This window comes from Heptranchias perlo, chromosome 7 (assembly GCF_035084215.1).
Source record: "Heptranchias perlo isolate sHepPer1 chromosome 7, sHepPer1.hap1, whole genome shotgun sequence".
Lineage (NCBI taxonomy): Eukaryota > Metazoa > Chordata > Chondrichthyes > Hexanchiformes > Hexanchidae > Heptranchias > Heptranchias perlo.
In genome coordinates, this window is record NC_090331.1 from 2,560,568 (window position 1) to 2,578,904 (window position 18,337).

The following is an 18,337-nucleotide window of genomic DNA, read 5'->3' on the forward strand; positions in this document are numbered from 1 at the left end:
GACAGACACAGACAGACACAGACAGACAGACAGACACAGACAGACAGACACAGACAGACACAGACAGACACAGACAGACACAGACAGACACAGACACACAGACACAGACAGACAGACAGACACAGACAGACAGACACAGACAGACAGACAGACACAGACAGACACAGACACAGACAGACAGACACAGACAGACACAGACAGACACAGACAGACACAGACAGACAGACACAGACAGACACAGACACAGACAGACACAGACAGACACAGACAGACACAGACAGACACAGACAGACACAGACAGACACAGACAGACACAGACAGACACAGACAGACACAGACAGACAGACACAGACAGACAGACAGACACAGACAGACACAGACAGACACAGACAGACACAGACAGACACAGACAGACACAGACAGACACAGACAGACACAGACAGACACAGACAGACACAGACAGACACAGACAGACACAGACAGACAGACACAGACAGACACAGACAGACAGACACAGACAGACACAGACAGACACAGACAGACACAGACAGACAGACACAGACAGACACAGACAGACACACACAGACAGACACAGACAGACACAGACAGACACAGACAGACACAGACAGACACAGACAGACAGACACAGACAGACACAGACAGACACAGACAGACAGACACAGACAGACACAGACAGACACAGACAGACACAGACAGACAGACACAGACAGACACAGACAGACACAGACAGACACAGACAGACACAGACAGACACAGACAGACAGACACAGACAGACAGACACAGACAGACACAGACAGACACAGACAGACACAGACAGACACAGACAGACACAGACAGACACAGACAGACAGACACAGACAGACAGACACAGACAGACACAGACAGACACAGACAGACACAGACAGACAGACAGACACAGACAGACAGACACAGACAGACAGACAGACACAGACAGACACAGACACAGACAGACAGACACAGACAGACACAGACAGACACAGACAGACAGACACAGACAGACACAGACACAGACAGACACAGACAGACACAGACAGACACAGACAGACACAGACAGACACAGACAGACACAGACAGACACAGACAGACACAGACAGACACAGACAGACACAGACAGACACAGACAGACAGACACAGACAGACACAGACAGACACAGACAGACACAGACAGACACAGACAGACACAGACAGACAGACACAGACAGACACAGACAGACACAGACAGACAGACACAGACAGACACAGACAGACACAGACAGGCAGACACAGACAGACACAGACAGACAGACACAGACAGACACAGACAGACAGACACAGACAGACACAGACAGACACAGACAGACACAGACAGACAGACACAGACAGACACAGACAGACAGACACAGACAGACACAGACAGACAGACACAGACAGACACAGACAGACACAGACAGACACAGACAGACACAGACAGACAGACACAGACAGACACAGACACAGACAGACACAGACACAGACAGACAGACACAGACAGACAGACACAGACAGACAGACACAGACAGACACAGACAGAGAGAGAGAGAGAGAGGTGTCCTTCACTCTTTGTGGAGAGATACTACCTGGACAAGTGGACAAGGGGACTGTGCCCAAGCAGGGGGAGCGACTGCAGGTGTTTGGCACTGGGGAGTGGAGACTGGAATAAGAAATGGAATATAATCCAGCCCCACCTGAAATCGAGCAAGCTCTATTTTATTTGGGCGATGCGAGTTTATTTGGAAAGTCAGAGCTGCAGTGTTTAGTTTGAAAGCAGATCACAGGACAAAAGTAAAATGAAAATAACTGTTCTCGAATTCCACTCTCCCTTGAATTAGCAACATCTGCCATATGGCTAAAAATAGTGTGTGAAATTTATGAGCTCGATTTGATTGTTGCGAAGATTTGGTGAAGTGATTTCGAGCTTGTTTAATTGCATACATTCATCCCGTCTGCGTCGCTGGATCAGATCCTGGCTGGAACATTTTTATTGAATGATTATAAGTTGCGAAACCCAAGAAGGAAAATTATCATAGAATGAAACAACACAGAGGGAGGCCATTCGGCCCATCGTGCCTGTGCCGGCTCTTTGAAAGAGCTATCCAATTAATCCCACTCCCCCTGCTCTTTCCCCACAGCCCTGGAATTTTTTTCCCTTCAAGTATTTATCCAATTCCCTTTTGAAAGTTATTATTGAATCTGCTTCCACCGCCCTTTCAGGCAGCGCATTCCAGATCAGAACAACTCGCTGCGTAAAAAAATTCTCCTCATCTCCCCTCTGGTTCTTTTGCCGATCACCTTAATTACTTGGTGCCAGCCGTCACTCAGTGTGTATCACTCTCGCCTCTGACTCAGAAGGTCCCACTCCAGAGACTTGAGCCCATAATCCAGGCTGACACTCCCGGTGCAGTTTTGGTATCCATATCTAAGGAAGGATATACTTGCCTTCGAGGCGGGTCAACGAAGGTTCACTAGATTAATTCCTGGGATGAGAGGGTTGTCCTATGAGGAGAGATTGAGTAGAATGGGCCTATACTCTCTGGAGTTTAGAAGAATGAGAGGTGATTTCATTGAAACATATAAGATTCTGAGGGGGCTTGACAGGGTAGATGCTGAGAGGTTGTTTCCCCTGGCTGGAGAGTCCAGAACTAGGGGGCATAGTCTCAGGATAAGGGGTCGGCCATTTAGGACTGAGATGAGGAGGAATTTCTTCACTCAGAGGGTTGTGGATGCTGAGTCGTTGAATATGTTCAAAGATCGATAGATTTTTGGACTGTAGGTGAATCAAGGGATATGGGGATCGGGCGGGAAAGTGGAGTTGAGGTCGAAGATCAGCCATGATCTGATTGAATGGTGGAGCAGGATCGAGGGGACGAATGGCCTACTCCTGCTCCTATTTCTTATGTTCTTATGTACTGAGGGAGTGCTGCACTGTCGGAGGGTCAGTACTGAGGGAGTGCTGCACTGTCGGAGGGTCAGTACTGAGGGAGTGCTGCACTGTCGGAGGGTCAGTACTGAGGGAGCATTGCACTGTCGGAGGGTCAGTACTGAGGGAGTGCTGCACTGTCGGAGGGTCAGTACTGAGGGAGCGCTGCACTGTCGGAGGGTCAGTACTGAGGGAGTGCTGCACTGTCGGAGGGTCAATACTGAGGGAGCACTGCACTGTCGGAGGGTCAGTACTGAGGGAGCGCTGCACTGTCGGAGGGTCAGTACTGAGGGAGTGCTGCACTGTTGGAGGGTCAGTACTGAGGGAGTGCTGCACTGTTGGAGGTGCCGTATATCGGGTGAGATGTTAAATCGAGGTCCTGTCTGCCCTCTCAGGTTGACGTAAAAGATTCCACGGTCACGATTCCACAGAAGAGCAGGGGAGTTCTCCCCGGTGTCCTGGGGCCAATACTTATTCCTCAACCAACATAACTCAAAAAAACATTATCTGCTCATTATCACATTGCTGTTTGTGGGATCTTGCTGTGCACAAATTGGCTGTCGCGTTTCCTACATTACAACAGTGACCACACTTCAAAAAAGTATTTCATTGGCTGTGAAACACTTTGGGACGTCCTGAGGTTGTGAAAGGCGCTGTATAAATACAAGTCTTTCTCTTTCTTTCTCAAATTTGGAAACGAAGATTAATTCAGAGGGAAGGCTGTCCTGGATCGTGGGCCTGACCACGTAGGGTCGTGCAATTTTCTGATGCAAGCTCCCAGGGGCTCCCCCCACAGGGAGCACCTTACCAGGGAACGGCGGGTGTGCTCCTCCATAATGGTGGGGGCGGTGGGCGGGCGGTGGATCGCGTGCCGTCATGCGGGGCCCGTTCACGGTGATGGGCGAGGCTTGGCTGGCCGGCCGGACAGGTCTCCTCTCAGGCTGCCCGCTCCCAGCAGCCACTGTGCCATATGGTGGGATCGTCCCTGCAGTGCGCTCTCCGTGGGCGAGGCTCGGGGGCGCATTGAGACAACCACTGGTGACCAGAGTATCCCTGAGCCCCAATATAACAACAGGCAGAGAGCGAGGAGTCAGCCAGCCCCCCTCAATCTGCCATCAGGCATAAAAAGATTTGCATTTTTATTGCTTCTTTCACAATCTCGGGAGATCCCAAAGCGCTTTACAGCCAATGAAGTACCTTTGAAGTGTAGTCACTGTTGTAATGTAGGAAACGCGGCAGCCAATTTGTGCACAGCAAGATCCCACAAATAGCAACGCGATAAAATGAGCACATAATCTGTTTTTTTAGTGATGTTGGTTGAGGGATAAATATTGGCCCAGGACATCGGGGAGAACTCCCCTGCTCCTCTTCAAATAGTGGCCGTGGGGCCTTTTCCATCCACCCGAGGGCAGGTGTCTGAGCAACGCAGAGAGAAGCTGCTGAGAGTTTTAACGAGAAGCTTGAATCACGACTGAAGAAAGATATCTAGAAAATAGGTTGAGGGTGTCAGGATAGAAATCTCGGTGATAGAACCTGCCAAAGGTTTAGCGCACATGTACACCAGTCCCCTCTGTGTGCTATTTCAAGGGCAGTGTTGACCCATTCAAGGCAACAGATTAATGTCTAATGTTAAATAGCTGGTGGAGGAATGTTATGCATTAAAATCTACCATTCATTCTCAGGATGTGGGCGTCGCTGGTGAGGCCGGCATTTATTGCCCATCCCTAATTGCCCTTGAGAAGGTGGTGGTGAGCCGCCTTCTTGAACCGCTGCAGTCCGTGTGGTGAAGGTTCTCCCACAGTGCTGTTAGGGAGGGAGTTCCAGGATTTGTAGCTGGTTTGATACAACTGAGGGGCCCCTTCAGAGGGCGGTTAAGAGTCAACCAGGTCGGTGTGGGATTGGAGTTACATATAGGCCCAGACCGGGTAAGGACGGCAGGTTTCCTTCCCTAAAGGACATTAGTGGACCAGTTGGGTTTTTACGACAATCCGGTCACTTTTACTGAGACCGATTTTTATTTCCAAAATATGTTTGAACTGAATTTCGATTCCCAAACTGGCATGGTGGGGGTTTCTTGTTATTATCACCACCAGCAGCCTGCGTACTAATCGTAAGGAGATAGATTATAGGACTCTTTCCCAAACATCCGGATACTCGTTTACATCGTAACACGTGATCAGACTGTCTGTGAACTTGGGAGAACCAAAGCAGAAATTGTACTGGAGTGGAGATCAACATTAGTGTCGGAATCCAGGGAATGCGTTACAAATTACCAGTCAGGAAAACAAGTCACTGGGACAGATCACGTTATAAATACAAGCACAGTGAGAGCAAAAATCTCTACTGCCCGTACCCTAACTCGCACCGAGTCCCATTCTCCCATCACCCCCTGTGCTCGCTGACCTACATCGGCTCCCGGTCCGGGAACGCCTCAATTTAAAATTCTCATCCTTGTGTTCCAATCCCTCCATGGCCCTCGCCCCCCTCCCTCTCTCTGTAACCTCCCCCAGCCCTACAACCCTCCGAGATCTCTGCGTTCCTCCAATTCTGGCCTCTTGCGCTTCCCCGGTTTTCATCGCTCCACCATTGGCGGCCGTGCCTTCAGCTGCCTGGGCCCTAAACTCTGGAATTCTCTCTCTTCATTTCAATCCATGACCCATTTATCCTGGAGCACATGTTAATATTGAACAGTGATCTGCAAGCCCAGGTTACCTGTGACACCCTTTACCTCAATAATGGGTCAGCTCTAAGACGCCTTTTCTCAGTGATAACTGTGCGTGTTTGACGAAGATTCCCAGCGTTCTGTATACCCGGACCGTGTATCCGTGTTCACGTCTGAGAATCAGGAGATGCAGGGGCTCTCAGAGAATGATACAACACAGGAGGAGGCCATTCGGCCCATTCGTGCCTGTGCCGGCTCTTTGGAAGAGCTATCCAATTAGTCCCACTCCCCTGCTCTTTCCCCAGAGCCCTGTAAATTTTTTCCCTTCAAGTATTTATCCAATTCCCTTTTGAAAGTTATTATTGAATCTGCTTCCACCGCCCTTTCAGGCAGTATATTCCAGATCAGAACAACTCGCTGCGTAAAAAAATTCTCCTCATCTCCCCTCTGGTTCTTTTGCCGATCACCTTAAATCTGTGTCCTCTGGTTACCGACCCTCCTGCCACTGGAAACAGTTTCTCCTTATTTACTCTGTCAAAACCCTTCATGATTTTGAACACCTCGATTAAATCTCCCCTTAACCTTCTCTGTTCTAAGGAGAACAATCCCAGCTTCTCCAGTCTCTCCACATAACTGAAGTCCCTCATCCCTGGAACCATTCTATGATTCTAGTAATATCTCCTCAGCACCCTCTCCAAGGCCTTGACATCGTTCCTTCACATCCCCTCCCTCTCCGTGCCACTCTGAGCAGAGCCCTATTCCAGCTGTGATTCCAGCTGCTGCACATAGTGGGTGGAATTCGTGTGAGAGCAGGAATTCTGTGTAATCAGAACCCCAGCCTGCGTATTCCAGTGCAGGGAATCACGTCGAATAGCAGTGGGATTATCACAGTTTGGAAGGAGTGATGCATTTTGGCAGGAAAAATGAGGAGAGGCAATATAAACGAAATGGTACAATTTTAAAGGGGGAGCAGAGAGACCTGGGGGTGTATGTAAACAAATCTTTGAAGGTGGCAGGACAAGTTGAGAAGGCTGTTAAAAAAAGCATATGGGATCCTGGGCTTTATTAATAGAAACACAGAGTACAAAAGCAAAGGAAGCAGTGAAAAACCTTTATAAATCAGTGGTTAGGCCTGAGCTGGAGAATTGTGTTCACTGTTTTAGTTTGATTTATGAAGGGTCTTCAAGTAAATAAGGAGAAACTGTTTCTACTGGCAAGAGGGCCAGTAACCAGAGGAAACAGATTTAAGATAATTGGCAAAAAAGAACCAGAGGGGAGATGAGAATTTTTTTTACACAGCGAGTTGTTCTGATCTGGAATGCGCTGCCTGAAAGGGCGGTGGAGGCAGATTCAATAATAACTTTCAAAAGGGAATTGGATAAATACTTGAAAAGGAAAATTTTGCGGGGCTCTGGGGAACGAGTGGGGTAGTGGGACTAATTGGATAGCTCTTTCAAAGTGCCAGCACAGGCACGATGGGCCGAATGGCCACCTTCCGTGCTGTATCCTTCTATGAACAGTTTTATAAATCCCACACTCCTCACTAACACTCTGATATACCCCACACCCCTCACTAACTCTCTGAAATACCCCACACCCCTCACAAACTCTCTGAAATACCCCACACCCCTCACTAACTCTCTGAAATACCCCACACCCCTCACTAACACTCTGATATACCCCACACCCCTCACTAACTCTCTGAAATACCCCACACCCCTCACTGTAACACACTCTGATATACCCCACACCCCTCACTGTAACACACTCTGAAATACCCCACACTCCTCACTGTAACACACTCTGATATACCCCACACCCCTCACTGTAACACACTCTGATATACCCCACACCCCTCACTGTAACACACTCTGATATACCCCACACCCCTCACTGTAACACACTCTGATATACCCCACACCCCTCACTGTAACACACTCTGATAAACCCCACACCCCTCACTGTAACACACTCTGATAAACCCCACACCCCTCACTGTAACACACTCTGATATACCCCACACCCCTCACTGTAACACTCTGATATACCCCACACCCCTTACTGTAACACACTCTGATATACCCCACACCCCTCACTGTAACACACTCTGATATACCCCACACCCCTCACTGTAACACTCTCTGAAATACCCCACACCCCTCACTGTAACACACTCTGATATACCCCACACCCCTCACTGTAACACACTCTGATATACCCCACACCCCTCACTGTAACACTCTGATATACCCCACACCCCTCACTGTAACACTCTGATATACCCCACACCCCTCACTGTAACACTCTGATATACCCCACACCCCTCTGTAACACACTCTGATCAACCCCACACCCCTCACTGTAACACACTCTGATATACCCCACACCCCTCACTGTAACACTTTGATATACCCCACACCCCTCACTGTAACACTCTGATATACCCCACACCCCTCACTGTAACACTCTGATATACCCCACACCCCTCACTGTAACCCACTCTGATATACCCCACACCCCTCACTGTAACACACTCTGATATACCCCACACCCCTCACTGTAACACACTCTGATATACCCCACACCCCTCACTGTAACACACTCTGATATACCCCACACCCCTCACTGTAACACACTCTGATATACCCCACACCCCTCACTGTAACACTCTGATATACCCCACACCCCTCACTGTAACACTCTCTGATATACCCCACACCCCTCACTGTAACACTCTGATATACCCCACACCCCTCACTGTAACACTCTCTGATATACCCCACACCCCTCACTGTAACACACTCTGATATACCCCACACCCCTCACTGTAACACTCTCTGATATACCCCACACCCCTCACTGTAACACTCTGATATACCCCACACCCCTCACTGTAACACACTCTGATATACCCCACACCCCTCACTGTAACACACTCTGATATACCCCACACCCCTCACTGTAACACTCTCTGATATACCCCACACCCCTCACTGTAACACTGTGATATACCCCACACCCCTCACTGTAACACTCTCTGATATACCCCACACCCCTCACTGTAACACTCTCTGATTTACCCCACACCCCTCACTGTAAAACTCTGAAGCAGTCTGTGCCCGCATGCAGCAAGACCTGGACAACATCCAGGCTTGGGCTGAAAAGTGGCAAGTAACATTCGCGCCAGACAAGTGCCAGGCAATGACTATCTCCAACAAGAGAGGGTCTCACCACCTCCCCGAGACATTCAACGGCATTACCATCGCCGAATCCCCCACCATCAACATCCTGGGGGCTCACCATTGACCAGAAATTCAACTGGACCAGCCATATAAATACTGTGGCTAAAAGAGCAGGTCAGAGGCTGGGTATTCTGCAGCGAGTGACTCACCTCCTGACTCCCCAAAGCCTTTCCACCATCTACAAGGCACAGATCAGGAGTGTGATGGAATACTCTCCACTTGCCTGGATGAGTGCAGCTCCAACAACACTCAAGAAGCTCAACACCATCCAAGACAAAGCAGCCCGCTTGATTGGCACCCCATCCACCACCCTAAACATTCACTCCCTTCACCACCGGCGCACTGTGGCTGCAGTGTGTACCATCCACAGGATGCACTGCAGTAACTCGCCAAGGCTTCTTCGACAGCACCTCCCAAACCCGCGACCTCTACCACCTAGAAGGACAAGAGCAGTAGACACATGGGAACAACACCACCTGCACGTTCCCCTCCAAGTCCGACTTGGAAATATATCGCCGTTCCTTCATCGTCGCTGGGTCAAAATCCTGGAACTCCCTTCCTAACAGCACTGTGGGAGAACCTTCACCACACGGACTGCAGCGGTTCAAGAAGGCGGCTCACCACCACCTTCTCAAGGGCAATTAGGGATGGGCAATAAATGCCGGCCTTGCCAGCGACGCCCACATCCCATGAACGAATGAAAAAAAAACTCTCTGTCCTCTTCACTCTTTTTGACCCCAGGGTTGTATATTGTCCTTTATTTCTCGGCTTGTACCGATGAACCTGTACTGTTTACTTGTGTGTAAATCTGGCAGTGAAAGAAATTGTAGGTTTTGACAAATGTATTTGAAGGTAATTGCTGAAACCGCTAATTGCACGTTGCTGGGCTACACAGAGGTAACAACTTAATCATCACTTTGTGAACATCAGAGCCCGGCAACAGACTGACTGCAGCAAGAAACATATCTTGGGCAAAGTGTTTGAGCAAAGACTCTCCTGCTCACCACAGGAGAGGTCCTGCCATCGCAGATAGTGAGCGCACTCCGTTTGCTCTGTGCGTACCGCCCTCGCCGCGCTCCGCCCTCGCCCCGCTCCCCGCTCCGCCCTCGCCCCGCTCCCCGCTCACCGCTCTCGCTCTGCGTCAGATGACTTTGGGCCCGAATGTAACGCAGAGGTGGGTTCTTAGTCGGGACAGGGTGCCCCTACCCGGAAGAAGTTTTGGCACATCGGAATGTCCAATTGCAACATGGCTACCTAATTATAATTTCACTTCTGGGCTTGGTGAGAGCGGGTGTGTTACGAGCCCGCGTGATGCGATCTCAACTCGACTAAAGGGCCAACTCAGTGATGGAATTCGGAGGAGTTGGGAGAGAGCATAGAGAGACGGCAAAGTTTAAAGGTGGATTCAGGACGGTCAGAGTCTCCGCCCCTGCTTTAACAATGCATCACTTGATGTACTGCTGGGTGCAGTGAGGAACGGGATGGAGATAATCTTCTCCAGCAACAGGTGGGAGAAACCTGCTACTGTCACCAAGAAGGCACGGTTAGAGGTGGCTGAGGAGGTGAACGGCAGGAACATTGTGCCCCGTAACTGGATCCAGTGCAGGAAGCGCTTTAATGACCTAACCAGGTCAGGAAAGTTGAGTACACTTGCAGATTCACTTACATCCTGTGGTGTACATTACCCCCTCTCTGCCTCCCTCTCACTCTGCCTTACCAAGCCTACTCCATCACAGCATTCCTCGCACCCACTTAGGTTCACTTTCTATGCACTTCCTCACCTCTGCATTTATCCATCCACCACTGTCACTCACCCCAATCCTTGTACAAAGTGATGCATCTCGTCCGATAGTCACCCTCACCAAATGCACTGGATCCATCGGGTGAAGACATGGCCTTACAGTCACTCATGGGTCCGTTCTTATCCCCTTGCAGGAGCAGTGAGCACAATACGCAAGGGATAGGGAGAGGACTTTAGGTGGCCCGCCACAGATTGTACAGCTGACATCACCTGAGGAAGAGACCGTGGAGATCAGAGGCATCTCAGCATCCCTGACCATCAGAGGTGGAGGGACTGGGACTTCCCATCTGCCTGGTGACAGAATTAAATATCTCCGACTTTCATCTCATACAGGACTCAGCCATGTTGACTTGATTTCAGCAACGAATGAAATATGATGAGCTGAGTGGCAACATTTTAACATTGCCAGTACTATTTCATATCCACCTCTTCTCTCTTCCAGGGCCTTCACACGAAGAGCAAGTGTCTGCGGAGATGCATGACGCCGATTCCTCTGAGGACCTCACTGCTTCTGAGGGTGGACCATCTCAAGATGTACAAACATGCACCAGTGCAAATACTTGCACTTTGGTGGGTCCAATTAGATAGTTAGTTGGGTTTTCACCTGCTGATTCAGAATTCACAAGTGAGCACGAGCAGACAAGGTTTCAGGGGCAGCTGTGGAAAGTCTGTGTGAGAGGGCGCACTCCTCTCCAAGCTCTGCTCAGCTGGATACAGATGCTGAACCCTGTGGCCATCGTTGAGAAGGAGAATGATCGAGATGACAGAGGTACAGCAGCAACTTTGCAAGGTACTGACACACGTGCCACGCACACTCTCCGCAATAGCGGAGAGGGTGAAGGAGTCCGACTCCATTGCTAGTGGATTGGTGTCGCAGGTAATTGCGAGAATGTCTGTCATGGGGAGAGTAGCCGCCTCCATTGAACTTCAAGCACGGCTCTCAAATGAGTCTATGCTGGCCATGACCATGGCCGTGCAGGAGATGTCTGCCGGCTTAAACAGGATGACAGATGCCTTATCCGTGGCCTTACTGATCTTCACCAAGCTGCTCTCCAGCAGAGTGGTGGAAGTGATGTGGTGCTGGCCCAGGAGGGGGATGATGGCGAAAGGGGACATGGAAGTGGGAACTCCACTCAAAACGCTCCCACGTCTCACCTGTTGCCCCCCACTCAACCAGTACTGGTCATGCTGCCTCCTCACGAGTCTGCCCCTGCACAGGTACAGGTGGAGCAGTCTCTGGCAGGTCCTCAGGGGCTCCGAAACCAGGGGTCGTAGGCCAAAAACATCTCAGCAGTAAGGGCAGGGATCTGAGCAGCCTGTCTACACCTCTGCTGAAGCCACAGGGGATGCATCAGGTAAAGTGGTCGGAAGTGTAAGTTAAAGCAATTGTAATTCACCAAGGGGATTCACCTAGGTGTTTGAAAAAATGTTATGTTGTGAAGTTTCCTTTTATAGGAACAGGAGTAGGCCATTCAGCCCCTCGATCCTGTTCCACCATTCAATAAGATCATGGCTGATCTGTGATCTAACTCCATATACCTGCCTTTGGCCCATATCCCTTAATACCTTTGGTTAACAAAAAGCTATCTATCTCAGATTTAAAATGAACAATTGAGCTAGTATCAATTGCCGTTTGTGGAAGAGAGTTCCAAACTTCTACCACCCTTTGTGTGTAGAAATGTTTTCTAATCTCGCTCCTGAAAGGTCTGGCTCTAATTTTTAGACTGTGTCCCCTACTCCTAGAATCCCCAACCAGCGGAAATAGTTTCTCTCTATCCACCCTATCCGTTCCCCTTAATATCTTATAAACTTCGATCAGATCACCCCTTAACCTTCGAAACTCCAGAGAATACAACCCCAATTTGTGTAATCTCTCCTCGTAACTTAACCCTTGAAGTCCGGGTATCATTCTAGTAAACCTACGCTGCACTCCCTCCAAGGCCAATATGTCCTTCCGAAGGTGCGGTGCCCAGAACTGCTCACAGTGCTCCAGGTGCGGTCTAACCAGGGTTTTGTATAGCTGCAGCATAACTTCTGCCCCCTTGTACTCTAGTCCTCGAGATATAAAGGCCAGCATTCCATTAGCCTTCTTGATTATTTTCTGCACCTGTTCATGATACTTCAATGATCTATGTACCTGAACCCCTAAGTCCCTTTGGACCTCCGTTGTTTCGAGCTTTTCACCAATTGGAAAGTACCCTGTTCTATCCTTTTTAGGTCCAAAGTGGATGACCTCACACTTGTCTACACTGAATTCCATTTGCCACAATTTTGCCCATTCACTTAATCTATTAATGTCTCTGTAATTTTATGCTTCCATCTACACTGCTTACAGTGCTGCCTATCTTTGTGTCATCAGCAAACTTGGATATGTGGCTCTCTATCCTGTCATTTAAGTCATTAATAAATACAGTGAATAGTTGAAGCCCCAACACAGATCCCTGTGGGACACCACTAGTCACATCCTGTCAATTTGAGTACCTGCTCATTATCCCTACTCTCTGTCTCCTTTCGCTCAGCCAATTTCCCAACCAGGTCAATAATTTGCCCTCAATTCCATGAGCTTCACCTTCAGCTAACAGTCTCTTATGTGGGACCTTATCAAATGCCTTCTGGAAGTCCATATAAATAACATCCATTGACATTCCCCTGTCCACTACTTTAGTCACCTCTTCAAAAAATTCAATCAGGTTTGTCAGGCACGACCTACCTTTCACAAATCCATGCTGGCTCTCTCTGATTAACTGAAAATTTTCAAGGTGTTCAGTCACTCTATCCTTAATTGTAGAATATTATTAAATCTAGTAATTTCCCGACAACAGATGTTAGACTAACTGGTCTATAATTCCCTCTCTCCTTTCTTAAATAATGGAGTGACATGTGCAATATTCCAATCTAAAGAAACGGTTCCTGAATCAAGAGAACTTTGGAAGATTATAGTTATAGCAATGTTCTCATCTACTTCCTTTAAAACCCTGGGATGGAAACCATCTGGCCTCATCTTCACCCTCTTCCTCCTCCTCTTCATTGGATTCGTCATCAGATGATGAGTGATGAGCGCCTTGGTCGTCCTCCACCTCGAGACTTCGCTGCTGTGCGATGTTGGGCAGGACAACCCTCGCTGTCGAGTACTGAAGGGCACCTCCAGACCCGTCCAGGCACCTGAAGCGATTCTTCAGCATGCCGATGGCTTGCTCGATGACACACCTGGTGTAGGGCTCTTGCGTCTCATTGGTGGGGTTCCTCACAGGTGTCATGAGCCAAGTTTGAAGTGCGTAGCCCTTGTCTCCTACGAGCCAGCCCATAAGTCTGTTTCCTGGTACAAAGAGGTCTCAAATGTTGGACTGCTGGAGTATAAAAGCATCATGACAGCTCCCAGGGAATCAGGCGCACAAATGCACAAACCTCTTCTTGTGATTGCACACCAGCTGTGCATTGATGGAGTGAAATCTCTTGCAATTGATAAAAACTCCTGGTTCATGTGATGGTCCTCGGATTGCCACGTCTGTACAATTGATGGCACATCGTATCTGTGGGAAGCCAGCCAGAGAGGTGAAATCGACAACCCGCTCATTCTGGCTATTGTCGTTGCGGGGGAAGTTGACATAGGTGGATGCCCTGGCAAACAACCCATTCGGAAACTGCCTTATACATTTATGTGCAGCCGACTGAGAAACCCTCAGGATGTCTCTGGTGATGCAATGGAAGGAGCCAGAGGCAAAGAAATTGACGGCAGTGGTGACTTTGACAATGACGGGCAATGCGTAGCCACCAAGTCCAGCAGGGAGCAGGTCATTTTGAAGGAGGCTGCAGGTGTCTGTGCCGACTCAATCTGAGCCTGCGTAGGCACTGCTCTTGGTCAAGGAGGCTGAGCCTCTGTCCGTACACCTGTTAGGTGGCTAGTGCCTCCTGCAAACTCGGCCCCTCTGCTGCCCACCTCCCCGCCGCCCCCCTCCCCGCCGCCCCCCTCCCCGCCTCCCCCCTCCCCGCCTCCCCCCTCCCCGCCTCCCCCCTCCCCGCCTCCCCCCTCCCCGCCTCCCCCCTCCCCGCCTCCCCCCTCCCCGCCGCCCCCCTCCCCGCCGCCCCCCTCCCCGCTGCCCACCAGTGCTTGCCCTCACTGCCATGGATGGTGATTATCTTCCTCACCCGAGGTCCAATCTAAAGCAGCCATGGTGCCCCCCCCGCCCCCCCCCATCCTGATGTTCTCTGTGTGAATACCTCCAAACTTTACCGATACGTCTGTCACCACAAGAACTGTCAGCAAACCGATTCCCAGAGGGAACTGAGAGAGCAGCTGTGAGCCGAGCCTTTATTCATATCAGGACCCCTGGCCTTGAACCATCTCCATGAAGAGCTGCTCGATCTCACCTCCGTTTCATTGTCGAGTTTCCCGAGTCCCAGGAGGTGTTAATTTCAAATCGCTGCCAAAATCTCATGAAAGGACCCTCATTAACACATGATAATGAGTGACCCACGTTTCCAGGGCAGGTTACTCCGGAATCGCCACGTTGGAGGCAGGTCGGGGTCGGGTTTCAGATTTGTGAACTTTGAACCGACCCCACCCCCTCTCCCCCTGCCCCCGCTGTCCCGCCCGGCATGGGAGGCCCCGCCTACCTGATCCAATAAGTCATATGGAAGAAAAAGACAGAAAGACTCGCATTTCTGTCGCGCCTTTCACCATCTCAGGACGCCCCAAAGCGCTTTACAGCCAATGAATTTACAGCCAATGATGTACTTTTTGAAGTGTAGTCATTGTTGTAATGTATGAAACGTGGCAGCCAATTTGCGCACAGCAAGATCCCACAAACAGCAATGTGATAAATGGCCAGTTAATCAGTTTTAGTGATGTTGGTTGAGGAATAATATTGGCCCAGGACACCAGGGAGAACTCCCCCCCCCTCCCCCCACCCCCTCCCCCCCCACCCTCCCCCCCCCCCCTCCCCCGCTCTTCTTCAAATAGTGGCCGTGGGATCTTCGAGGTGGATCTTACCCAACACTGGAAGTGAGGGTGTCCCGAGGCCAACACTCCTCCCTCAACCAACACCATCAAATCACAGACTGACATTCATCTCATTGATGTGGGATCTTGCTGTGCCCAAAATGGCTGCCAATTTTCCCAACAAGATAATATCTGCACTTCAGAATATTTCATTGTATATTTTAGGATGTTTCTAAATGACATGATCGGGGTTAAATAAACGAAAGGGTTCCCAGGACTTTATAATCCTTTTGCTTCTTTCTTCCTTTTCTCCTCCTCTGTCCCAGCCAACCATCGTTTCCCGAATCAGCTCCTCTCTGACGCTCTGGCCGGTGATCTGTGTCTCTGCTCTTCATCCTCGTCTCTCAATTTAGGATACAGTTTGTTGGCCTCAATGTGCCTGTGCCCCACGCACAGACTCTGCTCCGTCTCACTGACAAACTCCCTCCATGGAAGGGACTCAACAACGGATAAGGAAATAACTTTCACAACACTACCCTGTGGGACTGGGCCCTTCCCCTGGTGCCCTGTGGGACCGGGCCCTTCCCCTGGTGCCCTGTGGGACTGGGCCCTTCCCCTGGTGCCCTGTGGGACCGGGCCCTTCCCCTGGTGCCCTGTGGGACCGGGCCCTTCCCCTGGTGCCCTGTGGGACTGGGCCCTTCCCCTGGTGCCCTGTGGGACTGGGCCCTTCCCCTGGTGCCCTGTGGGACCGGGCTCTTCCCCTGGTGCCCTGTGGGACCGGGCCCTTCCCCTGGTGCCCTGTGGGACCGGGCCCTTCCCCTGGTGCCCTGTGGGACTGGGCCCTTCCCCTGGTGCCCTGTGGGACTGGGCCCTTCCCCTGGTGCCCTGTGGGACCGGGCCCTTCCCCTGGTGCCCTGTGGGACCGGGCCCTTCCCCTGGTGCCCTGTGGGACTGGGCCCTTCCCCTGGTGCCCTGTGGGACTGGGCCCTTCCCCTGGTGCCCTGTGGGACTGGGCCCTTCCCCTGGTGCCCTGTGGGACTGGGCCCTTCCCCTGGTGCCCTGTGGGACTGGGCCCTTCCCCTGGTGCCCTGTGGGACTGGGCCCTTCCCCTGGTGCCCTGTGGGACTGGGCCCTTCCCCTGGTGCCCTGTGGGACTGGGCCCTTCCCCTGGTGCCCTGTGGGACCGGGCCCTCCCCCTGGTGCCCTGTGGGACCGGGCCCTCCCCCTGGTGCCCTGTGGGACCGGGCCCTTCCCCTGGTGCCCTGTGGGACCGGGCCCTTCCCCTGGTGCCCTGTGGGACCGGGCCCTTCCCCTGGTGCCCTGTGGGACTGGGCCCTTCCCCTGGTGCCCTGTGGGACTGGGCCCTTCCCCTGGTGCCCTGTGGGATAGGGCTCTTCCCCTGGTGCCCTGTGGGACCGGGCCCTTCCCCTGGTGCCCTGTGGGACCGGGCCCTTCCCCTGGTGCCCTGTGGGACCGGGCCCTTCCCCTGGTGCCCTGTGGGACCGGGCCCTTCCCCTGGTGCCCTGTGGGACTGGGCCCTTCCCCTGGTGCCCTGTGGGACCGGGCCCTTCCCCTGGTGCCCTGTGGGACCGGGCCCTTCCCCTGGTGCCCTGTGGGACTGGGCCCTTCCCCTGATGCCCTGTGGGACTGGGCCCTTCCCCTGGTGCCCTGTGGGACCGGGCCCTTCCCCTGGTGCCCTGCCCTGGGTTTCTCATTGAGAGAAGGGCAAACGGCAAGGGATTCGAGATGCAGTGGGTGTAAAACATCGCAACTTAAATGTGTAAAGTAATTAAGCCTATTCCAAGACTAATGACCCAGAGTCTGGCCTTTTTATTTTCACTCTGTCTTCATGCTCCTATTTATACTTGAACTAATTCCAGTTGCTATAATAAATACTGCCTTTGTACAAGGTATGGCCTTCCATTGACCAGGCATTTCATTGGATGACAAGAGATGTAGGCCGAGATTCTGGGCTGTTGCCAAGTAACCCTGGCTTGATTTGTCGTCTAGTTCTGCATTATCCTGTGGTGTTCTAGTCAATGAGGGTTGACCTTTGGCTGCCTCTCGTCCTATTCCTTTCCCCCTTCTGCTGTCCCCTTGTGTCGGCCAATATAACCTTATTGTTGAGCACCCTTTGAAGCAGAAACTCTTCTGATTCGTCTCTCTCTTCTTTCGATGGCGTGAATCTCCCACCTGCTCCTTCATATGAAGGAGACGTTCCGATTTCAAGCTTCCTACCTCCCTGCCGATGAACGTTCGCTCTGTCCGTCCGACTCTCTTTAAGAGGGACACTGTTATCATCAAAGAGAAATGTTGGCCAAAGTCACACAAAAATAATTTGCATTTATATAGCGCCTTTAACATAGTAAAATGTCCCAAGGTGCTTCACAGGAGCGGTGTCAAATTTTGCTTGATAATTGAGTCACATGAGGAGATATTAGGGACAGGTGACCAAAAGCTTGGTCAAAGAGGGAGGTTTTAAGGAGCATCTTAAAGGAGGAGAGAGAGGGGGAGAGGTTTAGGGAGGGAATTCCAGAGCTTCGGGCCCAGGCAGCTGAAGGCACGGCCGCCAATGGTGGAGCGATTAAAATCGGGAATGCGCAAGAGGCCAGAATTGGAGGAGCGCAGAGATCTCGGAGGGTGGTAGGGCTGGAGGAGGTTACAGAGATAGGGAGGGGGTGAGGCCATGGAGGGATTTGAAAACAAGGATGAGAA

The 18,337-nt window shown here is 51.1% G+C and overlaps 1 protein-coding gene across 1 annotated transcript in view; it reads left to right on the forward strand.

Moving 5' to 3' along the window:
- Nucleotides 1–18,337, forward strand: part of LOC137323436 (SPRY domain-containing protein 3-like) — a 708,978-nt gene that overhangs the window by 496,245 nt on the left and 194,396 nt on the right. The gene's annotated exons all lie outside the window — the stretch shown is intronic.